The 24,315-nt window shown below is 34.6% G+C and overlaps 1 protein-coding gene across 16 annotated transcripts in view; it reads right to left on the bottom strand.

Moving 5' to 3' along the window:
- LOC137249585 (dipeptidase 1) overlaps positions 1–24,315 on the bottom strand; it is a 704,181-nt gene that overhangs the window by 523,882 nt on the left and 155,984 nt on the right. The window contains exons 1-2 of one of the 16 annotated variants that reach the window (XM_067781306.1): positions 18,521–19,149; positions 8,596–8,818 (exon numbers count right to left, since the gene is read on the bottom strand). The exons of 1 other annotated variant lie outside the window; for it this stretch is intronic. The gene's annotated coding sequence lies outside the window, so the exon portion shown is untranslated. 14 more of the 16 variants (XM_067781279.1, XM_067781315.1, XM_067781216.1 and 11 more) reach the window with 14 other exon arrangements.

The raw sequence follows: 24,315 nt of genomic DNA, 5'->3' as shown, positions 1-24,315 counted from the left end.
TTTCCTACATGCATTTTCCAGGCAAAGATTTTCGCAGTGCTCAAGAAGATATAACCACTTCCCCAGGATGGGTTCTGAGCAGGCAATCACTTAAGATGCTCTCTAGCTATGGTATCTCACAAAGTCGAGACTGACAAGCATCGTTGATAGGGTTGGCTCATACGACGATTTTTGGCCAACAACGCTACCTGTGACTGTGTATTCTCCCCCCTCCCCCCAGTTATCATGCTTACCGAAAATCACAATCACAAACTAAATCACAACTGTTATTACAGAAGATTATTAGCTGCTATAATATGAATAATTAAGTCCGAGATTCAATACCTAGTGATATGGATGACAAACCTGGAGCTAAAGTCGTCAAGTATGACCTTACGTTCACGAAAAGCAGTAACTAACTGTATTTTCTAGCTTCCCTTGTACTCGTGCATCGTATTTTCTGAATGACGCTCAAGTCAGCTTTTGCTCTACTATCGTTTGAAAAGGACCGTACAGACTCAGGTGTGCAAAAGCAGATTACAAGTGGCCCTCAGAACACCCGCATCTGTGCAGCTCGATACGTTCAATTCAACTGTACTCATTTGGTCTAAAAAATCCGAGCCCAGATGATAGAATGGGGAAAGGGCCCCAGTTCACCCGTTATCAGACCACCGTCAATCTCAAAACTTTAGCTGCCACTTAGCTGTCCGAATGTGTAGATGGTGAATTCTCTGACCGTAGATAGACTGGATGGTATCCCATCACTCGCCTACTTGATCGCAGCAACTTTCTGGCGTGGATACAGTGATCAGCCTGTTTAAGTTTTGCGGCACACATCAACCCTTTGAGAAAAGACCGCTTCACCGTGCTTCGCTTCAGTTTAGGCCCCTTCCCCCCCTTTCCTCAATCGTGGAAATTAAGACGCTCAATCCGGCACAGAGCGCAGTTATAATCACACAACAAACCGCTTTGCTTGGAATAACTTCGGTGCAAAGTTTGGTGATTTTCGATTTCGCTCAGTAAAATCTGGTTTCAAGCTGGTGCATTTCCGTCTAGTTTTATGCCTGACTGGGGGCGAGTATGTGTGCTTGTTGCAACTCTGTTTATGTGTGTGTTCGTGTTTTTTGTACAAAAAACGCCTGGACTCCTTTGCGTCGACAGCCACTTTGTGGTGCCTCTGTGTCACACGGTGCAGCTGGCGCTATTATTTCGGGGACACACACGCACAATGTATTACATGCATAAACATATGTGTATGTATGCGTGTGAGCTTCTTTTAATGTGCAAAAAAATTTGTCGATTTGCTTTTGTTTTTGTTATTTTTGTCGTGTGCACACTTCACTCTACACATTGTATTTGCGCGCACCCATCAAACGCTCAACTTTGAAGTCAAATGCGCTTCACACTCACACCAACTCTTCAACCCACCAAACCTTTTCTCGTCCATGCACCTGTCTTTGCCACGCTTGCCCTATATATTTTCTATGCTGGACAAAATTGCAAATTCTGATTATGCGCTTTAACATACACACACACACATATATATACTCATATTTAGTTTGTTGCGTTGCGCCAGCATATTGATTAGAATGCATTGATAAAGACAGTCGAGGTTCCGCTCCGCTTCTTGCTCGTCGTTCTGTTTGCGTAGCCCACTTATTTGAGTGAATACAAGCGCACACATTCGCACATAAAATACGCTAGTGAGAGCCAGCGATTTGAATGCCTTTTCATAGCGCCCATTGCAAGCTTCCCCCTTTCCGTCTATCCCACCATCGCTCACTCATTTCTCTTGTCACGCCAATTTATCGCACGCCTCCAGCTCCCGTTTGTGACAAGCGCTTGCTGTTGATCTGTTATTTCTGACACACATGCACATACATTGTTGCTTTGCCACCCTTTTTACCTCTATCCCAGTATGTCCTTTCTATCTGCTAGCGCATCTGTTCGCTTACTCACCTACTAGCATACTTGCATACATTGGCTTGCTTTCAGTTGGCACAACATGGCTATGAGTAATTAACATTTGCTGTAGGCCATTGTGAAAATTTATGCTATTGTATTGCACCATGAGTGGGGCAAGAAGGGAAAGTTGCAAAAGGCCGACCCCAAAATTTCAAGCATTTGTTGAAAGGGTCCCGGCAAATTTTTTTTTATTCGGCTTTTTTATAGTCTGCTCGAGAAAAAAAAACGTTAAGTAGAGTTAATACCAAATCGGTACTATTTTGGAATTTTTTCAGGCATTTACAAACTATTTAGTTATCATTTCGGTATAATTTTGGGATGATTACCAGATTGGTCTGGATCACTTCCGACTGTTTCGGCATAATTTCAAAAGTATTTTGGGACTGTCTTCGCCGGCATTAAGAAAGTATTTTATGGGACCATTTCCCGAGTGATTGGGGCTCAATTCGGGACCATTTCCAGATTATTTCGAGATGATTTTAAAAGCATTTCGGGATTATTTTTGTGGGAATTCGGGAACTATTTGTTATCATTTCATTATTAATCAGGGATCATTTCCAGATTGGTTCAGAACAATGATGGGATCATTTCAAACATGTTTCGGGAGCATTTCAGGATTATTTTAGTTATCAATTCAGGACCAATTTAGTGCCATTTAGGAATCGATTCGGAACTATTACAGATTCATTCCGGACCTATTTTCGGGAACGATTAAAACTATATTTTTAAGATCAACACAAATAAATAATACTACAAATTTTATCAAAATAATTTGGAGAAGTAACCGTATTGATGCCAAACTAATCCCAAAATTATACTGAAATAGTCGCAAAATGATTTCGGAATAGCTTCGAAATTATCCTGAAAATAATTACGTTATTACCTTGAAATAGTGATCCTGAAAACAGTCTCAAAATTATCCTTATGATTCTGAAATGGTCTCGATTAAGTGGCAACCCTAACTATTATTATGGAAGCAGTCATTGTCAAAGTTGGGTGTAGCTTACACCCAATCCAAAGTTGACTTGGTCCTACTTCCTTTGTTAATGTGTACACCTTACTTTTTTGGTGATAACTGAATCAGAAACACACACACACACTGAGTCGCAGAGTGGCACTTAGTCGTGATGATGCAAAGCGAAGCGGTGGCTAGGGAATTCATCGGTTGATGATGGAGTGTGAAGCAGACTTACAATCATTGGGCTGAACTTAAGCTGCCAATAGAACCGGTAAATGTGTGGCAGATACTGTACAGCATGCAAACGAGTGAGCGACAAAACGGTTAATAGATAGCTCAGACTCAGAGGTCAGGTTTACGTATGGATCAAAATTTGATGACGCAAAAATTGGAGCTGGCATCCATGCTGCAAGCTTCAACATATCGATACCAAATGGATTTAGCCCCATTATTTTTCAGGCATTAATCCATACAATAAAAATTGTAGTAGATAATGTCTATGAAGATGATTATCCTCGAGGTGCCTTGCAGTCTTAAATAATCACCTTAACGCCAGCGGATGAATGCACTGGAGTCCTAAATATTGTCGGAGCCAAAAACAAGGTTTTGTTAGTATCGTAGGCGCATCGTATCAGCATCAAAGACATGATGGTAATGAGTAGGAACACTTCCTAGCCACGCACGGTGCTTTAGCAGCATTCTATCTCTCCAGAGTCCTTCTATGGACTTACAAAGGCACACACTAGGTAAACTATAAGTAATTGAAAAACAAAGCAGCTCAGACAAATCTGGATTCAATGCAAAGGACAAAGGCAAGTCACTAACAGCAACGAGAGTATTAGCCAAACTCATTTCACATTTGAGCAGAGAGGACCTACGTATACTCACTGAATACTATAAGGGGCACTGTATTCTACGATATCACCTACGTTAGTTAAATCTATACGATATCTGTTGCTTTTTGAGCTGGACGACATTCTCTGCGAATGTGTCGCTTTGAAAAGGCAGATATTTTGTCCGCTAGGTGGCGGAGTCAAAAGCCTGAAGAGACACTTAAATACTTTAAACGCCTCCACATACAATTAAAGGCTGAAAAGACGCGCACAATATATTCAAATAAAAGTCGCACTGCAACCAGGCCTAGTAATAATAATAATAACTAATAATTTTTATTTATAATAAAAGTCACCTTTTAAATATTAAGATTGACTTTTGTGGTAAAAGTAAAAAATTATTGTCAAATTATGACTTTTATTTTTGCTGTCAAATTTCAACTTTTATTGTAAAAATTCATACATAACCCTTTCGATCCCTGCATACTTTCAACCTTTCCAACTTTTTTCTACTTCTTGTTGTAGCAGCAATTAATTTGTTTGTCTACCTTTGTCCATCTATGCATGAGTTCAACTCTGTATATTTGTATGTCTGTATGTATTTTTATTTTTATTGTATGCATGCGCGCCCGCTTCACTATTTGTATGCTTTGTCTGTGAAGCATTGTTTTTGTTAGATGGTCAGCTTGGGTAAGTGCAAGCAACAATATTTCAGGTTTGCCTCTGTGTGTGTATGTGAAATTGTAGATGTTGGCAAAATCTTACCAAATGCATAGACACAAAGTCATAACAAAACAAAATATATAGAGCAATGCTGCACTACAATAGCAACAAATTTTACTTATTTTTGTCGCACTCATAATTATTTACTTGCATAAAAAGGATAACAGTACACTCAGAGAAAAACGCCGTTCTAAAATCCAGCACCACCGGACTCAATTCAAGCTTTTCATGTTCTTACTTTTAAGCTGTTGCATAGATTTTATCGCGGGCTTGGCGACTAAATCAAAAAAAACCGTAACGGATATTTGTCAAAAAAGATCCGAAAAGGCTGGACAAGTTTCGAAAAGGTTCGTAAAGGTTCGGTGTTAGCAACAGGCCAAATACATAAAATTGGTTCTCTATCATAAACAGCGGTGGGCATCACTACATTTACACGGTTACCAAATTGAGAATGTGTTAGTAAACACGAACGCGTAGCCAGCACGAAAGCAAAATCAATTATTTATTTAGTTTGATTTCAATGCTTGAACGGTGAATACGTGTCACACGCACTCTTTGGTACTCTGTTTTAAGCGCGCGTGCGACACTTCCTCACCGTACGACCATCGAAATCAAACTAAAAGAGCTGTCGTTGATTTTCACGAAGTAGCCATTGTGCTATCGCGTATCGTATACATATATGGTCGCTTACAAGCCAACCTAATAAAACCGCACCGCGTTTTTTTAGCGCACGCAAACAACCGGCGTTTTTTGCCCTGACCCAAATAAGCATGCGTTGCGACAATGTAAAGCATGTGTGCAAACGTCAAATGTCACGCAGAACAAAAATTGGAAATCGAGTTAGGTTTTCACGCAGCAAATTCAATTTGAGTTGCTCTCATACAAGTTGTATGTGCATGAGACATTTTTTATAGAAAATGACTTGCGTGCGTTTATATTAGGTTGGCTTGTTAGCAGGTGCTAAGCTCACGCCCACCCCGGATCATAAAGTTAAAGTTAAAAATAAAGTTAAAGTTAAAGTGAAAGTTAAAGTTAAAGTTAAAGTTGAAGTTAAGGTTAAAGTTAAAGTTAAAGTTAAAGTGAATGTTAAAGTTAAAGTGAAAGTTAAAGTTAAAAATAAAGTTAAAGTTAAAGTGAAAGTTAAATATTAACTTCTCATTTATTCAATAAAAATAAAAAAATTTGTTTTCTTATCGGTCACCACGCTTAAAGAGGTTAACTTGAATTAATATCAAAGAAAACAAAATGTTGCATAAATATTGTAATTGCATAAGTTGATAATATGCAATAGCTTTACCGCGGCAGTCCCCGAGTGCCACACGTCCTTTTTTTTTGTTCTTGAAAAACGAATGACCTGTTCTTAAAACAACAACCTTGTTCTTGAACTGACACCATTTTCTTGAACAGAGAACGGCTGGTCTTAAAATATGAACAAATATTCTATTAATGAGAACGATGTTCTTAAATTAAGCCCAAGAACAAAAAACGGTACAATTCGTGTGCACCACAACATTAAATACAACATTTGGCACCAGCTATCAAGCATTTGTAGTGGCCCAGCGGCTATGATGTTGCGCTTGCGATCCTGTGGCGCGAGTTCGATCACCGTCAAACTCTGAACTTTTTTAAAACAATTTTTTTATGTTCTATTTTATTAGCTCTAAGTTTTCGTTCAGTTCCATTCACATATGCACAGGTAATTCTCAAACTTGTTATGAAATGTTTTAAGTATATATGCAGATTACATCTTCAAATAAGAATAATTTCTCAATAAGAGAAATGTATGAGAAAATGCTTATTATGCATTTTTTCTTAAACTCTTGAATTTTAACAACAACTCTTTTGTTATAAATATTTTTTATTTATAAGAAAAAATTTTTATTAATAAAAAATAAATAAATATATTTAAACAAATATTTTCCCCTCCCACCAAATATCAAGCACGAACAAACAGTTCCTAAATTGAGACCGTAAACTGTTATATCGACCACAAATCGTTCTCGAAGCGTGAGAACGAAAAATCTTAAATCAAGCCCAAGTAGCATAGTGTACAAGTACAAGTGTGTTGACTTCTTTCTGACAGGCACTCGCTTAAGTGAGCATAACGGGAAAATCTGGGTTACCATTGTTGTTTCGGTTGAAAACAGTCAATTAGGGTTCTGTGCAGAGAGGTAAAAGATTGAAACAGGGCTTATGTAGTCACGAAAGTGTTGCTCCTATTCCACAGCATTTTAATTTTATATCACGGCGAAAAGTGTTTAGTTCAGAGTTATTGATTTTCATTAAAAGATTAATTTATTACGGAGGGTTACTCCTTTAAGTGTAAAAAGCAGAGAAAACGTAGAGTTTTTCAAATTATTGTGAAAAACTTTTTAATTTGAATTTCTGTACCCAAGTTCACTATATTTGTGTAACACAAGAATCTGGAGGTCAATTCCTTAACTATGAAAAACTGAAAAATTTACACTTATTGAAAACTCATTTGCACACACAATTTACACTTTGAATTTAGTTGTGTTTTATGCACAAAATTTTGAAACTAAAAACAAAATTTTCATTTGTCAAAAAAAAAAGATAAAACGGCCTTATGTTAAAAAACAATATCGAAATACGAACAGGCTTGTTTGTTTTTAATTAACTACGTTGTATTTTTCTTGTATTTCGTTAGTTTTTTTTAAATATATGATTTTAATAATCGGGGATTGCCCATATTGCTTTTTTAAATGTATGAAAACATTTATTTGAAGCAATTTTTTAATTTTATAATTTATTTAATAATTTGGGAAAAATTTAAACAAATATAGTTCACACACTTACGCCAGTACTGAAACCTTATTGGCTCCCCCGACAAAAAATATAAGAGAAAATACAAGAAAAATACATGGAAAATAAAGTAGTGTCATATAGGAGTTTGATTTGTTTGCACATACAGCACCATTTTATTTGCAGGGGACTTTCACAGCTACAAAAATTAAGGCGGAATTACACAGACGCGTTGGTTGTGTTGCAGTCATTAATTCATCTGTCAGGCGAAGTATCGAAAAATTTACATAAATGCTATGGTTGCGTGCCTATGCTTTGACAACGCTATTCGAAAAAAAAGAAACGCCGTACGTTATCTTTGCTTTGAAGCGACCTAAGCGTTTATATAATTTTGCCCTTATGCATTTGTGTAAATAGCCTTAGAAGTGAAATTTTTCCATGTTACAAGTGTGGCGCTTTATATTTTGACTCTAAATAATTTGCTTTCCGTATGTTTCCGCATTGTTGCAGGCTACAAATCGTCTAGTATTCTTATTTCCGCGGAAATATATGTTACTATTTCATCTGTAAATCCTACAGAGTTTATGTATGTATGTTTAATGGTGTGTTCAGTTTATACTTATATTTAAGAATTCATGAGCTTGACACCGGCTTATAATAATTGAATTTCAATTATGTTTTCTAAGAGAAACTGAAAAGAATGAAACATTTACTGGCATATTGCTATGGAACCATTTCGAAAACCGCCAACGTAATCATCATCAGGCAATTTTGTAATGTTGTCAAAGGTTTCGCCGGGATTCGAACCGTTAATCAAATGGTGAAACTGCAGTAGCCTTTAACCACTAGGCCATCCTGCTGGTACTTGTTTTCATGCTTAATTCAGTTTTTCTCATTTCTACACTAACAACACAATTGAGACATTTTGTCCCTACAAAGTTTTATTAAACTATCAAATGCAACTCAGCTTGAAGTACTCGTACGTACCAAAAATGTAACCCTAGACCTGAGATTTGCATCAGGTGAGCGTGGCTGTTTGTAGTTTTGACGTTTATCGCTTAGTCGACACACTTGTATAAGTACACTATGCCAAGTAGTGCTTGAGATGAGCACAGAAGTTTCACACATCAATACCAAACTGGTCATAAAATACGAACGGTGTGCTTGGAAAAACTGTTCTTAAAACAAGCCCAACGGTCACGAGTTAAGAAAAAACGTACTTAACAGACTTTTGTCAACGGATGTTCTTAATTTTGAACTTGTTTCGTTCGCTTTAGAATGGTTTTTTCTCTGAATGTATATCTACGAATACATACATACTGATATGCATACAAGCATAGCTTCATTCAAATACATATTTATAAAAAAACTCACCTCAGTCAAAAGCGTATTGACAAATGCGAAATGTTCCTATTTTGTATGAAGGAGTGCACAAATTTTCGTTGTTATTTTTTTTTTTGTTGCCTTTTTTATTTATTTGTTATTTAGTTTCCTTTATGTTTTTTTATAATTTTTTTTTTTAAATTTTTTTTTTAACTTTTTTTCTTCAATGATTATTTATGTATATTTGTCTATTTGCTTAGATGCATAGCCTTCACTATGAACACACATAATTCATTATATTTATACATGTAAATTATAATGTTTTGTTGATATTCATAATCATGCACTTGTACATATACACATACATACATACACACTTGCATATGTTGGCGCCTACTTCATCATCATTTCCGTTCCAGATGCATTTTGCCTATTTGCATGCATGCTTTGCCCCAATAACACGTTCACACATACACACACTCTAACATTTGTATATACATTAGGGCAAGTCGATTTAAAAATCGCTCATTGTTCTGTGAAAATCGTATTCTAGGGATCAAAATAAGAAACTTTGGCAAAGGAACCATACCTCTAAAACGAATTCTAATGTCCCCCACTTTGGGTCGAACTTTTGGGTAGGGGCAATTTCAATTCTACCTGCTGTGTCTTGTGGTGGCTTAAAAAAACAACACAAGCAATTTTACGATCTGCAATTGTGTCGCAGTCATACCTTTATTTTTTAAAACGGTTGAATAAAAAACCCACACAACTATGTTTACGACATGCAAATGCATCACAATGATGCCTTGGTTTTAAAAGGGGGTTGTAAAAAAGCTAATTTCTAATAATTTGTTTTAATTTCTTTTCTATTACTAAGTTAAATTCATTTTTTCATTTACATATGTTCTGACTAAATAAATTTCTAAAGAGAAAAATGAACTCCAAAAAGAAAAAACATAGGCATTTCAAAGTGGGATTTTTCAAAATTTGCCCCTACGACCCAAAGGGGGGGACATCAGAATTCGTTTTAGAGGTATGGTACCTTCGGCAAAGTTTCTTATTTTGATTCCTAGAATATGATTTTAACAGAGCAATGGGCGATTTTTTTGCCTCCCCACAAATCGACCCGGCCTAATATACATACATAAGTATCAATGCATGTATGTAAGCAATTTTCATTGGCATAGATAAAGGTCTGAGCATTATTTGGCTTAAAGACAAGTTATAATTCAGTTATTTATGTTGTTATAAATCGTTTGCATAGCATTTGATTAAACAAGAATTTGTTGTATTTGCCAATGTGGGTATGAGCGCTGCTGGCCATAGAAAGCGACAACAAGACGAGTGTATTATGTGGGTTAGTAGAAATATTTTTTTGAAATTACTTAAGTATATAAGAAAGGAACACATGTGCTTAAGCAAATTTGTTTTGAAGAAAATCAACCTAACTGATACGTCCCAATGATTGGGCGAGATTAAGATAAGGCGAGTGGTGTACATGATCGTTTAAGCAGGAAAGGCGTGGGTCCAAGCTCGGGGCTGTAAAGTGTCGAAAATTATGTGTAGGTCCTACAATCACAGACCAAGAAAGTTGCTTCTACCAATTAAAAGAAAGGACTGTAGACTCATGACGGGTATTCTGACTAGGCAGTGCCTTTTGGCGCCACATGCCGTTAAATTATGCTTGGTCAGTGATAGCAGATGTAGGAAGCGTGGGTTGGAGGAGCAAACGATAGAACACGGTTTGTGTTCGTGTCCTGCGCTTGTCAGATCTAGAAGCAGCAAATGGCATAAGTCTTAGAAAGCTTCTAATATTTGCCAAGAGGTTGGGGTTATTTGATAACATATGTCCTAGTTTTTGATAGGGTTTTTCAGTATGGTCGTTAAGTAATCTTCTGGTAATACTACGGACTCATTCAGTCTATGTGAGGTCCTCATGGACCAGCCAGTTCAACCTAACCTAACCTTACCTAACTGATGTGTCATCTTCAATGTCATTTTACATATACTAAGAAATTTACAATGATGATGGGACAGCGTAGAAACCTGTTTGTCTCCAAACTAAGTTTAAAAAGAAATGAAAAATTATTGGAAATTCAAAACTAATCGAAAAATAGTTATTTAAATAACTGTCAATTATGGCCCAGATCTCTTTCGAAGCTCAGGCACTTAACATTAGTTTTACATATAAATACTTGCGCCTAAAAGTATGTACCACTACACCTTTAAGTGACTTCTTTGACAAGTTTACAGGTACACGGAGTACATATTGAGGTCCAATATCTCTGTCACCTGATAGGATTTTGTTATTTGTTTGAATGAAGTTACCAGAAATATTTAATAGCAAAATATTTTGAAAATTAAAATAAATTGAAAAAAATTTAAATTAAAAATTACAAGGAAATTCAGGCCGAGCTTTTGTTCCAATTTGCGTCGTGCTACTTTTTAATTTTTATTACAAATTGGAGAGACAGAGCCCACATGTCAACTCCTAGCGTCATCTGCAAGCAGCTTAGTTTTTGTTGGCGTGGCTTCAGGTCAACGAACATAACGTCAAAGACCATAACGACCACTACAAATAGCTCTATAACATTTTTAATTTCGACTATATGGAAATTTAGCAAAAATTTATTTGATCTTGTGACCATTTCGAGAAAAGGATATCGCGACCATACGAAACAAAAAACGTCGCGTTGAACGCTTGGCTCAATATGTTCTTATTTCAAAGGTATTCTTACCAGTTCTTAATCCATTTTCACTACATGAAACCAGACCAAGTTTTTAATCAGATTTCTAAGAATACAGGAAACAAGAGTAGCAGGCGGAAGTTTGGTATACAGTATCGCATGGTTTTTTTCTTCTAAATACATTTTATTCTAAATACTCCCTAAGCTTTATTTCAAATAGTTTTTAATTCAATTATTCCATGAAATGAAAGGAGAATAAAAAACAAAAAATAAATTGTGAACTTTAACCACTGCACGACACCCCTCAACCGTTTCCTAAAGGGACCAAAATATTTATGTAATATCGCAAACTATAGTGTTTTGATCTTAGGTATCAGAAATCTTTAACAGTCTCCAATCGGGACCGAATCAGATTTTTAATTTTGTTCCTTGTTTTCGAGATATTCTAACATAAAGGAATAAAATTCAGGTTTTCCGACTGAATTCAGTAAGTAACTTTGCCGCGATAAAGACACTTCCCTAAGGTTTTGGGCTGTGCTATCGATGCTGATGGTCCTTTGCTGGATGTAGATGCGGTACGTTCCGGTTACAAGTACCATGAAGGTAAAATCCCGACCATCTTGTAAAACCCCGACGATCTTGGGAAGAATTTAGTATGACCAAATAGAACATTCTAAGCCATCCCGCCTAGTTCCACGAAGAACTTGGGTTCCTCAGAGCCTTGAATGCTCAAGGAACAGGCTCCGCTATAGGTAGGTGAGGGTGCAAATTTAATTGGAGGTTCTATAAATTGCGCTGGCGACCCCTTAAGAGGATTGCGCTACACCCTTTGAATCAATTCGGTATCTTAGTCGCATTTTACGACAGGCATACCTGGTGCGAGTAGATTGTAAGCCCCCTAACACGCCGGGGTGTTCGATGTATTGATAACTATATACGATTTTTTATTTCACGTCTTTGGTCACTGCGAAAAAAAGCAATATGCATAGCATACTTTCAGGCAGACTTACCTATTTTGGGTTTGGACTTGTGTACCATTTGCAGAAGTCGATATAGTTTATTTTATATAAAATTTTGGTTTTATGGGTTTAATATAATTTTATTTATAACATTCAGGATTTTTTGGACCCTTCCTGCAAGCAGTTATCTATAAAACAATGTATATGAAGGAAATACCAGAAATTCTACGTTTAAAAAACAGAAACTTAAATAGCAGAATGGAGCGTTCCAAAACATAAAACCAGATTAAAAAAAAAAATGCACTCTCAAGCTTTATAAAAAAATGTTGGGGCATATTACGTATAAAGCAGCGATTCATATTTTCTTGCGTAAACCAAAATTCGTATGATATAGGAGCATTTATTCACCAACTTGAAAGTTAGACTGATTGCTTTTGTGAAATTTTAAGTATTATGTAGTGGTGAATGTGAATGACAGTGACTGCGACACAAAGTGTTACAGCAGCATTCATAATCTGGCCCTTAGTTATGAAAATTCGTGGCATACTTCAACGTATAATATGCTGTGTTAGTGATCTTCCATGTTTGTTTTACTAAGAGTTTGACTGAGATCACCCACACTAAGATTTTTCTGCAATATAACATTTTAATCCTCTGGCTGCATCTTAAACTCTATTTTTTCAGTTTTTTTTTTTTAAGAACAAAGAGCCTTCATTAGGGAGGTAAGATGTTAGGGTAAGGCTAGGTTTAACTGGCCTCATATAGACTAAATGTGACCATAGTGTTACTGGAATACTTTTGACGACCAAACGGAAAACCCCCAATTAGGAACCAGAATTTATGTTATAGCATAGATCCGCCCTAAGTTACCTGATCTTAAAAATTTCTCTTGGGGTGGTCTCAGAAAAATAAAAAAAAAAACCTAGAGCTAATTTGCCGCCTTTAAGTATACAACAATTTTTCATTCACTATTTTAATATATATTTACATTTTCCGTGCAAACGAAGATTGTTTGTATGTTCGTTTAGTGCATATGGACGATCTATGATCATGGTGAATTCTGATTTACAATCAACGATTGCCCTGCTTCTTTGTAAAATTTACAATCTTCAATCAATTTACAACCAAATATTGCAATTAAAGTTTGTACCGTTGGACGGCCATAACCTTGTTGGACGGCTATAACCGTTTAAACGGTTAAGCGCTAATTAAGTAAGTAAGCAATTTATAAAAATATATTTTACATAAACAAAAAAAATGATTATTTTGGGATTTATTTCAATTATAGTTTTTATACAATCCATCGTCGTAGCCGGGGCATGCTTGCAATCAATAGTTGTAGCAGAGAATCGATTGCAAACACATACATACAAATGTTTGTTGATTGCAATTGTTATATAATCAACGATTATAAGCAAAACGTGATTTCAATGAAATACTCAGAACTGATTGAAGGTTGTGACTTTAACAATCATAAAAATGCAATCACATATGATTAAAATCTAATGCGATTGTAATATTCGTTGTACTTTGAGATTGCAATGAAATTTGATTGCAATATTTTGCAACTCTGTCAGTGATATATGCAATTTTAGAATAAAAAGTTCAAAGCGAGGATTATGAGAAAATAAGTTGCATATTTTTGGCGCGGGTTTCCTTTATTATGCTCTCTGTCTTTTTACGTTCGTTGTTAATTCACCATTTTTTAATAATTTTATATATAATAAGCTGGTCTGATCTATTTACGTGGGTCGCGAATAAGACAAAGCTTTTTTCACCTTACAGCTCAACGTTTCGCTAAGATTTTCTTAGCATCTTCAGGAGCGTAACCGTAAGTTTATTTAGAAATCCATAAAAATTTTTTTGTTGAATATTTCAAGCTCTAAAACATTTACTTTTAATAGTTGAATCTAAAATACAAAGAGTAGAACTATCCAATCAAATAAAACTAAAAAATATTATTTATCAACGTGCGAAATTAAAAATTGAAAAAAAACAACTTTTTCCAGAGAGAATTAAAAAACTCAATAAAAACTCGGGCTCGTATAGGGTTATAGATTCCGTGATCGAAATCAATGTTTTATATCACAATAGCTCTAAAATGGATAATGGGATTAGGAAAATATGTTAAATGGTGGCTACCGGGACACATTAGATTCATAACCCATTATCAGTTTTACGAATATTTTGACAGTTTCTGACTTATCGTATGAGTTGAAATTGTGATCGTATAACACGATACGGCCTCCGATTAATTTCGATTTTTATACTCAAGAAAATAAAAATCAATACCACAAACTATTCATCGGCTAGAGTACTTCTTGCAAAGATTTCCTTACTTCCTCAATAAAGTTCTCTTGGTTTGAGCGTAAACCAAAAACAATTATTAGCCATCTTTGCATATAACCCTCTCATAACCCCGTTTTAGTATGCCTGGTGCCCTATAAATTCCTTTCCATTCTCCTATCTGTAGTTTTTTCTTGCATTCGCATTATCTTCCCACGCCCCATTTTCTTTACAGCAATCAAAGAACTGCCATAATTCTCGCGCCATCATTTTTTATTACTTTTGACAGTCGACTGTCACTTCCGGCCTACTTATGTCTCCCAACATCTAATTTAGCTATTGTGCGCTTGCTATGTATTATCTCGTGTTCTGTAGCGCTGCCTTTCTTTGTCTTGCCATTTTTTTTTTTCTTATCGCTTTTGCCTACGAACGTTACGAGCTATCGTTAAAGTTAGTTCATAATCTTCGACAACGCCTGACAGTCGTCGTCTGATTGCCTTGTCGCTGGGGGGCTGTTTGGAAGGGGCCATTATTCACACGCACACTGCCGTTTGTAAATACTATTCAAAAGAAAATCAGGATAAAGACTTAAATAAGTAGTAGCAGCAACAAAATACTTCAGTTTAAGTGGCGAACTATGTACATACATACATTTGTACATTTATCTCTTTTGTGGGCGTATAGACGTTGGTATGCATGTATGTACTTAGCTACTCCAAAAGCCACGTCGATAAAATATTCAATCTGCAAATCAGTTTGCGCTATTCCACCCCCACCACGCTAATTGTTTTGTTTTTCCACTCTTTCGTGCTAAGTTTTTAATCTACTTTTAGGCGTTTACCAGCCCATTTACTCAAGCACACCACAAATACTTATTCATTTTCGTACTTTCTTTTATCTTGTGTAAATATATAATGATAGCACTTATATTTGTATGTGTTTAAACGCATTTAATGTATGCGTCTGTATATATGTGCGTATGTTTGTATGTATTTTGAACGCGTGCTGCGCTTAAATTACACATTAATGAGCGATATTATCTAACTACAATTAATTAGGTTAAACGTTTCGAAAATAATACAACTATTCAGCTGTTATTGTTGTTGTACAATACAAACAAACATGCGTACAGATTTGTTTGTGGTTGTTTTCTATTTCCTCTCATTCGCGTCACGGTCGTTCATAATTTTTATGTTTTTTTTTTTCTTTCCGATAACTTTTTTCACATTCGTCCTTCTTTTCTTCGTTTCGGTATATCGTTTTCAGAATTCACAAAAAAATATATTTCAAATCATTTTACCGTAAATGCAACAGCGCCGTTTCACGTTTCAAAACCGACTAAACATTTTTATGTTGCGTCGCTAAACTACGCCAGCATGACCAACGATAACGACGAGGACGACAACAGGATAAAAGCCAGTCGTGCTAATATTTCCCTAAAAATTATATGCGAGTATGCTTCCATGTTTGTTTGTATGTGTGCATGTGTGTGTTTCGGCAAGTTTTCAATAGCAAACGAATCATAGAAGCGTAAAAACATAATGCACTATTAACTCATAAAAGCTCAAACGCGCATCGTTTGATGACAAAAACAAAACAAAAACAATACATTTTAGGAGTAGAAGGAAAGCTTGAACTCATCTTAAGTAGGCTCAGGGAGATGATATTAGTACAACATACGAGAGCAACAAAGGGATGCTAGTACTATGAGAGAACGAGAGACCTGCAATGAGAGCAAACAAACAATTTACTACGAAATTAGAATAGAAAGTGGAATGTTTTGTTGGAGCGCAAAGCTCTGGCAATGTTTTTGTTTTGGATAAACAAATGGCATTCTATACAATGCATGTGGGGGGCCTAATTGATGATATTTAAAATTTTGTTTCTTTATTTTTGTTATTTTGAATTTTTTGTTTAAGTGATTCGACATTCTTTTAAATATTTTCCGAGGGCTTAAGCTCTATAGTGCTTTTCTGGTTTTAAGTAAATACTAATTAAGTTGTTTTACGATTTTTTGATAAATTATCTATATAAATAATTTAAGGTCGCTTTTGGGTAAAAAAATGTAAGCGAATTATTTTTCGATATTTCATGTGTTTCTGAAAAATCTTTTAATTTGAAGGGCTAAGGATTCCGTTTTTGAGGTAATAATAATGAAAATTTTTGGGGTCGCTTAAGGGTTAATATTTAGTATATGTACTAAATATTCGAAAAATTGTGTATTATGTATTTGATCTTTGTATATACAACGAATGTGCGAGGCCTAACTGATGATATTTCAAATGTTTTTTATAAATTTTGGAGTTTTTTTTTTAGCGTATTGAGAAATTTTCTTTAAGATCTCTAGAGGGCTGTAACGCTTCATATTGGCTTTGCCGTTTTAAGTTATCAGCAACTATGTGGCTTAACGATTTTATTTTTTAATTAGTTTTACAAAATAAATTTACATATCTATGGTTAAAATATTTAAGGGAGTTATTTTCGAATGTTTTATTTGTTTTAAAATAAAAGTTTTGCGGATTAGAAACTTTCGTTTTGAAGCATTTTTAAAGTAAGGACCGAGGCAATAGAAATAAGGTTGAATTGACAACAATATTTTTTTTTTCGTAGGTGTACTTACTTCAAAAAGGTATTAACCCTTAATGGGCTTAATATATATTTGGGTTGCATAAAAATGGTTTGTTAAAGCCGGAAAAAGGTTAAATAAATATTATCTGAACTTCTTTTGGGTGAGAACCAGCGTTATCAGAGAGAATAGTTTTAGCAAAAATTGTAACATAAATCACTTTTGTTAACAAATATAACTTTGAACTGATAGGAAATGAAACTAAGTTCTTATCCGGCGAAAAATACCGATTTTGGAATATTCGAGGGAGAGTTCAAATCTTTGCATCCGGTAAAAGCGAATGGAAATTTATTAAAATTTCCGCTCAAAGAGTAGACTTCTCAATGATCCCTAACATGTCTGTCGTCAGATGCGACGAAAATCAACTGTCCCATGGGTTACAGGGGTCAAGTAAAATTGTTCGCGCTCGAGTCGAGCTAGTCCCAGAAGGTTCTAGTACCGCAGCTCATCAGGCTCAATAGTATCGGACACTGCCCAGGTATGTTTTTGCAGTTAGAACACTCACAACTGTTTACGCTGACGATTGATCCTACCACCAGAATAGTGCAAAACTGCAACAGAGATTCAGCACACTTATCAGCGAACAACAGTAACAGAAACAGCTTAATTAATACTAAAGCCCTGAAAGGTCAAGTTACGGCGGCTCTATAAAGTTTATCGTTCTTCTTTTACGATGCATGCGAGAACTTTTATAGATGCAAATCCATTCCACTCTCCTAAATTAAATAAATATTTGTTATACATTTTTGTTGTAAACGGTTTAAAAATTTTTTCATTTGATGCAAGAAGTGCTACACAAAAAAGAAAACTTTAAAGTTCACTACGACTTTTATTAATATTTTTCGATAGGTATTGGCATTTTTTTTTTTTTCTTTACAAAGCGTTAAAAACTTCATAATATTATTTGTCGTAAGAATAAACCTTTTCGGCCTCTTGCCGAAAAATTAAAATTTTTCTGAAATTCAAAGGTCACTGTAGGGTTAAAATATTAAAGAAAAATATTTGAAGATATTTGTATAGCACAGTCGAACTTTCATCATTCTCTCCCCACGCTTGTGAACATTCACATGCGATTAAAAAAAACCTGCACACCAGTAAAGAGTGCTAATTAGAAAGAGCGCAAGAGAGCGAGAATATATATGGAAATATAACGAACGACTGTTGCTTTAAGAAGTTATTGGGATAGGCAAGAAGCGAAAAGATGAAAACACTTCCATCCACGCAAGACCTTGACAGCCAGCATACTTGCGCTCAAGCGTGAATGTATCGCTTTATTATAATTTTCAATACTTTTATACCGTATTTTTTTTAATTATATGAAAGTAAATTGTTCCCACTGTAAAGCTGTGGCATTTTGTTTAAGAAACAATTTGCTTTCTGGTAAATTATTTCCAAAATACGACCACGTTATAGCTCACTCGAATTTTTCACGTAAGAACTTCTGCTTTAGCAAATTTTGCAAACAGCAATCGTGCCATTTCACATATGTACTGAAATTGTTTTTAAATAATTTACTTGTGTCAATTTTGGTGCTGCTAATGCTGCCGCACGAGACCTTCCGAAGAGCTTTCATGCTGAGAAAGCTTGCGCATTATTCATAAATACTCGCTCTTTCTCTAGATCTCTTGTTATGCTCTTCGTACTCGCAATTAAGATAGTGTATTGAACTTTTCATCATATTTTCCATTTACACTATATCTCTTCCTTGTTCTCTCTCTCCCCCTCTCACTTTCTCTCGCTCTCTCTTTACTCTCAAAAGCTCCTCAGAACAGGTACGCTCATTTCGTAAAATATTATAATACTGGGATTTTTTTCTTTTTTTTTTTTATTTTGTCAATTTTTTATCACATGTTGCTCTACTTGACATTCCTCAACAAACGCATCGAAGTGAGTTAACTGGATATGTAGCTTAGTGTATTTGTAGGGCATCAGGCGAGTGAATTCATCGCAGTCCTTCAAATACTGGTAAATAATCAATTCGCACCATTGAAAGTGCCTTAATGTTGATGCCACAGCGGACGCCTTCACTGCTGCCGCTGCATCTCCCGCTGCTATTTTGACTGTGTGTGGCGCAAAACAAAGTTTTATACTTTTTGTTAGATGCCAGCTGAGGCCAATGTTACAGTTTCAATTAATTAAAAACACTTTTTTGTTTTTACTCTGTGTTTTTTGTTGTTGTTACATTTACTTATCCTTTGCTTCAAGCTTCGCAGCTGTTGGTGCCCTCGCATCCAATTTGTTCGTAATCGCGCAAAACATTGGCATATAATGCTGCCTGCCTCAACAACGCCAAGCGCACGGCTAAGGGCAAGGATATAGAGGTGTGTATGTATGTATTTATGTATATTTGCTTGTATGCATGTTGGGGTTGGATGGGGTCTGTGTTCTCGCCATTGTGGCCATGTGCTATTTTCAGTTGCTGATACCGTTTCTGCTGCTGCTGTTGACTGCTATTCAGTGACACTTCGTCAAAGGAAAGTTTTGCTCTCCACGCCTCCCGCCCACACTTGCTGTGAAAATATTATAACTAGTTATGTGTGTGTCGGTAATTTATGTTCCTCAGCGAAGTGGTGGCTTATTAATTCTTGCAATAATTATTGTCTCGGAGAAAACTTTTTGACAATTTATTTTTAGTTACTTTCTAAATGGGATTCTGCAAAGGTGTACGAATATAAAGTTTGAAGTATGTAATTAAAGCGAGAAATTGGAAGAGTTCAATTGAACTAATCTTTTAAATTATAAGCAAGTTTGATTTGTTAGAATGATTGCTTTATATGCACTAGAAATTCTACAGTTTTTTTTGTAGGCTGATAATTTCTTAACATCTTTGCTTAGGAATGTGAGCTTAAGCGTAAGCGTGGTCTTTGGAAGTGGTATTCTATATAGGAGAATATAGAATGTAAGGGTGCCGCTATACTGCATTACAATTTGGGAATGTTAACCAAGGTTATCGGACAGTTATCGATTGTTCATCGACGATTTATCGGTTTGTTATCGATTTCTTAATGGAGTGTTACAAATTTGTTATCGGCGTGTTATACATTTTCTATGGAAGAGTTAGCGATGTATTATCTGAGAGTTATTGATTAATTTTCGAAGTCATTGATTATGGATAAAAAATTTATCAACTTTCCATCAATGAATAAAGGCATTTTTTCAAAAGTTATGGTTTTTATTAGCAGCGTGTTATTTGCTATCGAAAATATATCGATTTGTTTCGAAAGTCATCGATTTGCTTTTAAAAAGATTTTGATTTGTTATTGATCTGTCGTCTACGTGTTATCGAATTTTTTACTTCAAAATGTTCTCGATTGGTTATCGATGACTTATTGGTTGGTTAAGTCCCATACATATACCAATAAGAGTTCAATTTCAATTCGATGAATGTATGTAATCCCCCGATAGGATATCGATAATTATAATATTTCAAGTTGGATTTGAGAAGGTATCAATCTAATTTTAGAAAGAATACACTTTATTTTACAATAGTCATTTGGATTTTCGCAAGCATTAATATCATTTGAGAACTTTTAACTATTTTTTTGACACTGGCGCGGTAATGTGTTTACGGAAGCCGTGTGTATGATTGGCTAGTGATAGGTTTCCAGTAAAGGAAAGCAGGAAAATTGATTTAAACGTTTTCGCTGCTGGCGAAAAGAGTGATATCGATCGAGATGACTCTCCCTAGTAGGCTGGTCTTCCAGGCTTGAGTAGCGGTACCAACCTTGGATATTTCCATATTTCAGGAATGACAAAGAAGCACAGTGGCAGCATGAGGGCATACATATCTTGGATATCTTCCACTCATCGCGAAGGCGTTTTAACATCGCTATGGCTATGCCGTCTGGGCCTACTTTTTTTGATGACTTCTTTGACCTCTGCCTTTGACAAGGACTTTACCGTAAGCCGCTACTCACCATCACAGGTAGAGAAGTTGCAGTTCTTGCTGTTCATATTGAAGTTCATTATTTAGGGCTATCCTTGGCTGGTCTATCTACCGCTTTATCGCTAAGGCTACAAAATTGGCAGGGAAATTACCTTGCCAACGGTTACCCTACGCAGGCTCTTCCGGACAATATTCGAAATGTGAAGGGCAGCGGAAAATCGGGGGTTCAATAATTTTAAGACATCTTAGTTAGTCTTTAAGCTACTCTAGAGAGGAGTACGGGTTTGGTGGTTAACCTAATATTAATATATTTATTTTTTAAAAATATTATTTAATTTATTTGATATTTAAAATATTATAATCAAAAAAAAATTTTTTTTGAAGTATTCAAAAATTTTCATTTACCAAAAAGTAATTCGATAACAAATATTTAAAATTCAAAGTATAAAATACAAAGTTAGTAATTTAACAAAAAATAAGAAACACTATATTTACCCCCCCCCCCTCCAAGAAAATTGAAAACAAATAAATAATTAATTAATATTAAATGTAACTTTTTTTTTTTTGTTTTTTGGTATTTAATGTATTTGTATTTAAATTAGTATTAATACGTATGTTTGCCGGTTTAAGTAAATCAATTGAAAAATTTTTAATAGTATTTTTGTATTGAATTGTAAATGTTTTATGTTTCTTAGGGATAACTTTAAAAGGACCTTCATAAGGTGATTCTAAATTAGATTTATGAAGAACTTTAACAAATACATACTCACAATTTTCTATTTTTTAGGAACGAAAAAGTTGTCTTTGTTATGATGAAAAACTTTAGAACTAACAAGTGAAAAATATTCTCTTATTTTTTGAAGAGCGTCATTAGAAAATCATGTTCTTTATTACTATTTGAAACAATTAATTCACCAGGTATTCTAAGTGTTTGGCCATAAACAAGTTCAGCTGATGAACATTTCAAATCTTCTTTAATAGAAGTTCGTAAACCAAGTACATTGAATGGTAAAATGTCAGACCAATGAACCGAGTCGTTTGATGCTATAATTGCTGCTTTTACAGTTCGATGAAATCTCTCTATCATGCCATTTGCTTGGGGATGGTAAAGAGATGTATGAATTTTATGAGAACCTAAAAGTTTAGTTAGTTCCGTAAAAAATTTTGATGTGAATTGTGAACCTTGATCTACTGTAATATTTAATGGTATACCAAATCGTGATATATAATTTTGAATAAAAGTTTTTACTATAGTATTTGTTGAAATCTCTTTGAGTGGATAAGCTTCAGGCCATCGTGAAAATCTATCAATAATTGTTAAAATATAACAATTTTCATTTGAAACTGGAAGAGGTCCAACAATATCCATATGAATATGTTCAAAACGACCTGATGGTATTTGAATTTTTTGAACACAAGATGTAGTATGTCTTGAAACTTTGGATTTTTGACAATTGGTACAAGATGAATTCCAATCGCTAATTTCTTTACGCATGTTAGGCCAATAATATTTATTTTGAATTAATTTTCTAGTTGTTCTTATACTTGGATGAGATCATGATTGAATTTTGTCAAATATAATTCTTCTCATAGAATGTGCAACATAACGTCTAAAAGGTTGTAGAGAAACATTACATCATATATTTAAATTAATAACTGGAATATGAATTTCTTTTAAATTATTTTTAGAATTTTGATCAGAAATGGTTTTTTGTAAAAATATATCAGCTTGTTGTTCTTTATGTAAAGTTTCTAAATTTATATCTTCAGTTGAAATTGCATTTGTTTCTGGAATACGGGAAAGTGTGTCGGCAACTATGTTATCTTTTCCACGTATATATTGGATATCATTTGTAAATTGAGCAATATATTCAAGATTACGTAGTTGACGAGGAGATCTATCTACTTTAGAATTTAGAACATGAATTAAAGGTTTATGATCAATATAAATTGTAAAAGTTCTATCTTCAAGAAAATGGTTAAATTGTTTAATTGAATTATAAATTGCCAAAAGTTCACGATTAAATGTTGAATATTTAGATTCTGCTGTAGTTAATTTTCTTGAAAAATAAGCTAAGGGTTCCAGTATATTATTGCTCGTTTGTTGAAGAACTGCTCCAATAGCAATATTTGATGCATCTACTGCTAATGATAAAGTACCATTTTTGTCGCAATGTGTAAGTAAAGTATTATTGTTTTTTAACATTTTCGAAAGCTGTTGTGGTTTCATTTGTCCAATTTAATTGTTTGAGTTTGTTTTTAATTGCATGTGTTAACATTTCGTGCAGAGGACTAAGTTCTGTTGCTAACATTTTATTATTACATTACATTACTTAAAAATGTTTGTATCTTATTTATAGAAATTGGTTTTTCAAAATTTGTTATGATTTCAATTCGATCTAAAGATGGTTTAATGCCTTCGCCTGAAATTTCGTAACTTAAGAAATTTAATGTATTTACACCGAGAGTACATTTTGAAGGTTTGATATTTAAATTATATTCTTCAAGTCTTTCGAAAAATGATTTTAAATGATTTCTATGTTGATCTTCATTATCACTGGCAATAAGAATATCGTCAATGTATGTAAATACAAAATCGAAATCCGAAAATACTTCATTAATAAAACGTTTGAAAGTTTGAGCACTGTTTCTTAACCGAAAGGCATTCTTACGAATTCAAACATTCCAAAAGGGGTAGTTATTGAAGTTTTATGAATGTCTTCTTCTGCCATTTGAATTTGGTGGTAAGCACGCACAAGATCAATTTTGGAAAAAAATGGTTTTTTTTTTTAATCAATTGTTAAATCGTGGATATGTGGTAAGGGATACCGATCTGGTGTAGTAATAAAATTAAGTCTTCGATAGTCTCCGCAAGGTCTCCAATCATTTGGTTCTTTTTAGGAAAGAGATGAAGTGGAGATGCAATAGGAGAATTTGAGGGTCTGCATATACCCGTTTTAACTAAAAATTCAAATTCAGCTTTAGCAATTTTAAGTTTGATTGAATCAAGACGTCTGGGTTTCGAAAATAGTAAAATACCTTTTGTTTCTATCCTGTGAACCCTATGGTGTTTAACTTTTTTAGTATAATCTGGTTCACAGGTAATAGACGGAAATTCATTAAGTAATTTTGAAAACTTATTTTCGACAATAGGAATTTTGAGTGAGAAAATATTAGAAAATCCAGAAGATCCAGCAACTTTAATTTTTGTAGTAGAATCCATTATTTCTTTATTTTTAATATTGACAATAATTCCGAATTTTTCTAAAAAGTTTGCTCCTAAAATTGGTGTATCAATGTTCGCAATAATGAATGGAAATTCAAAAT

This window comes from Eurosta solidaginis, chromosome 1, assembly GCF_040869045.1.
Source record: "Eurosta solidaginis isolate ZX-2024a chromosome 1, ASM4086904v1, whole genome shotgun sequence".
Classification (NCBI taxonomy): domain Eukaryota; kingdom Metazoa; phylum Arthropoda; class Insecta; order Diptera; family Tephritidae; genus Eurosta; species Eurosta solidaginis.
The sequence above is the reverse complement of the archived record's forward strand: the minus strand, read 5'-3'. Positions and strand labels throughout refer to the sequence as shown.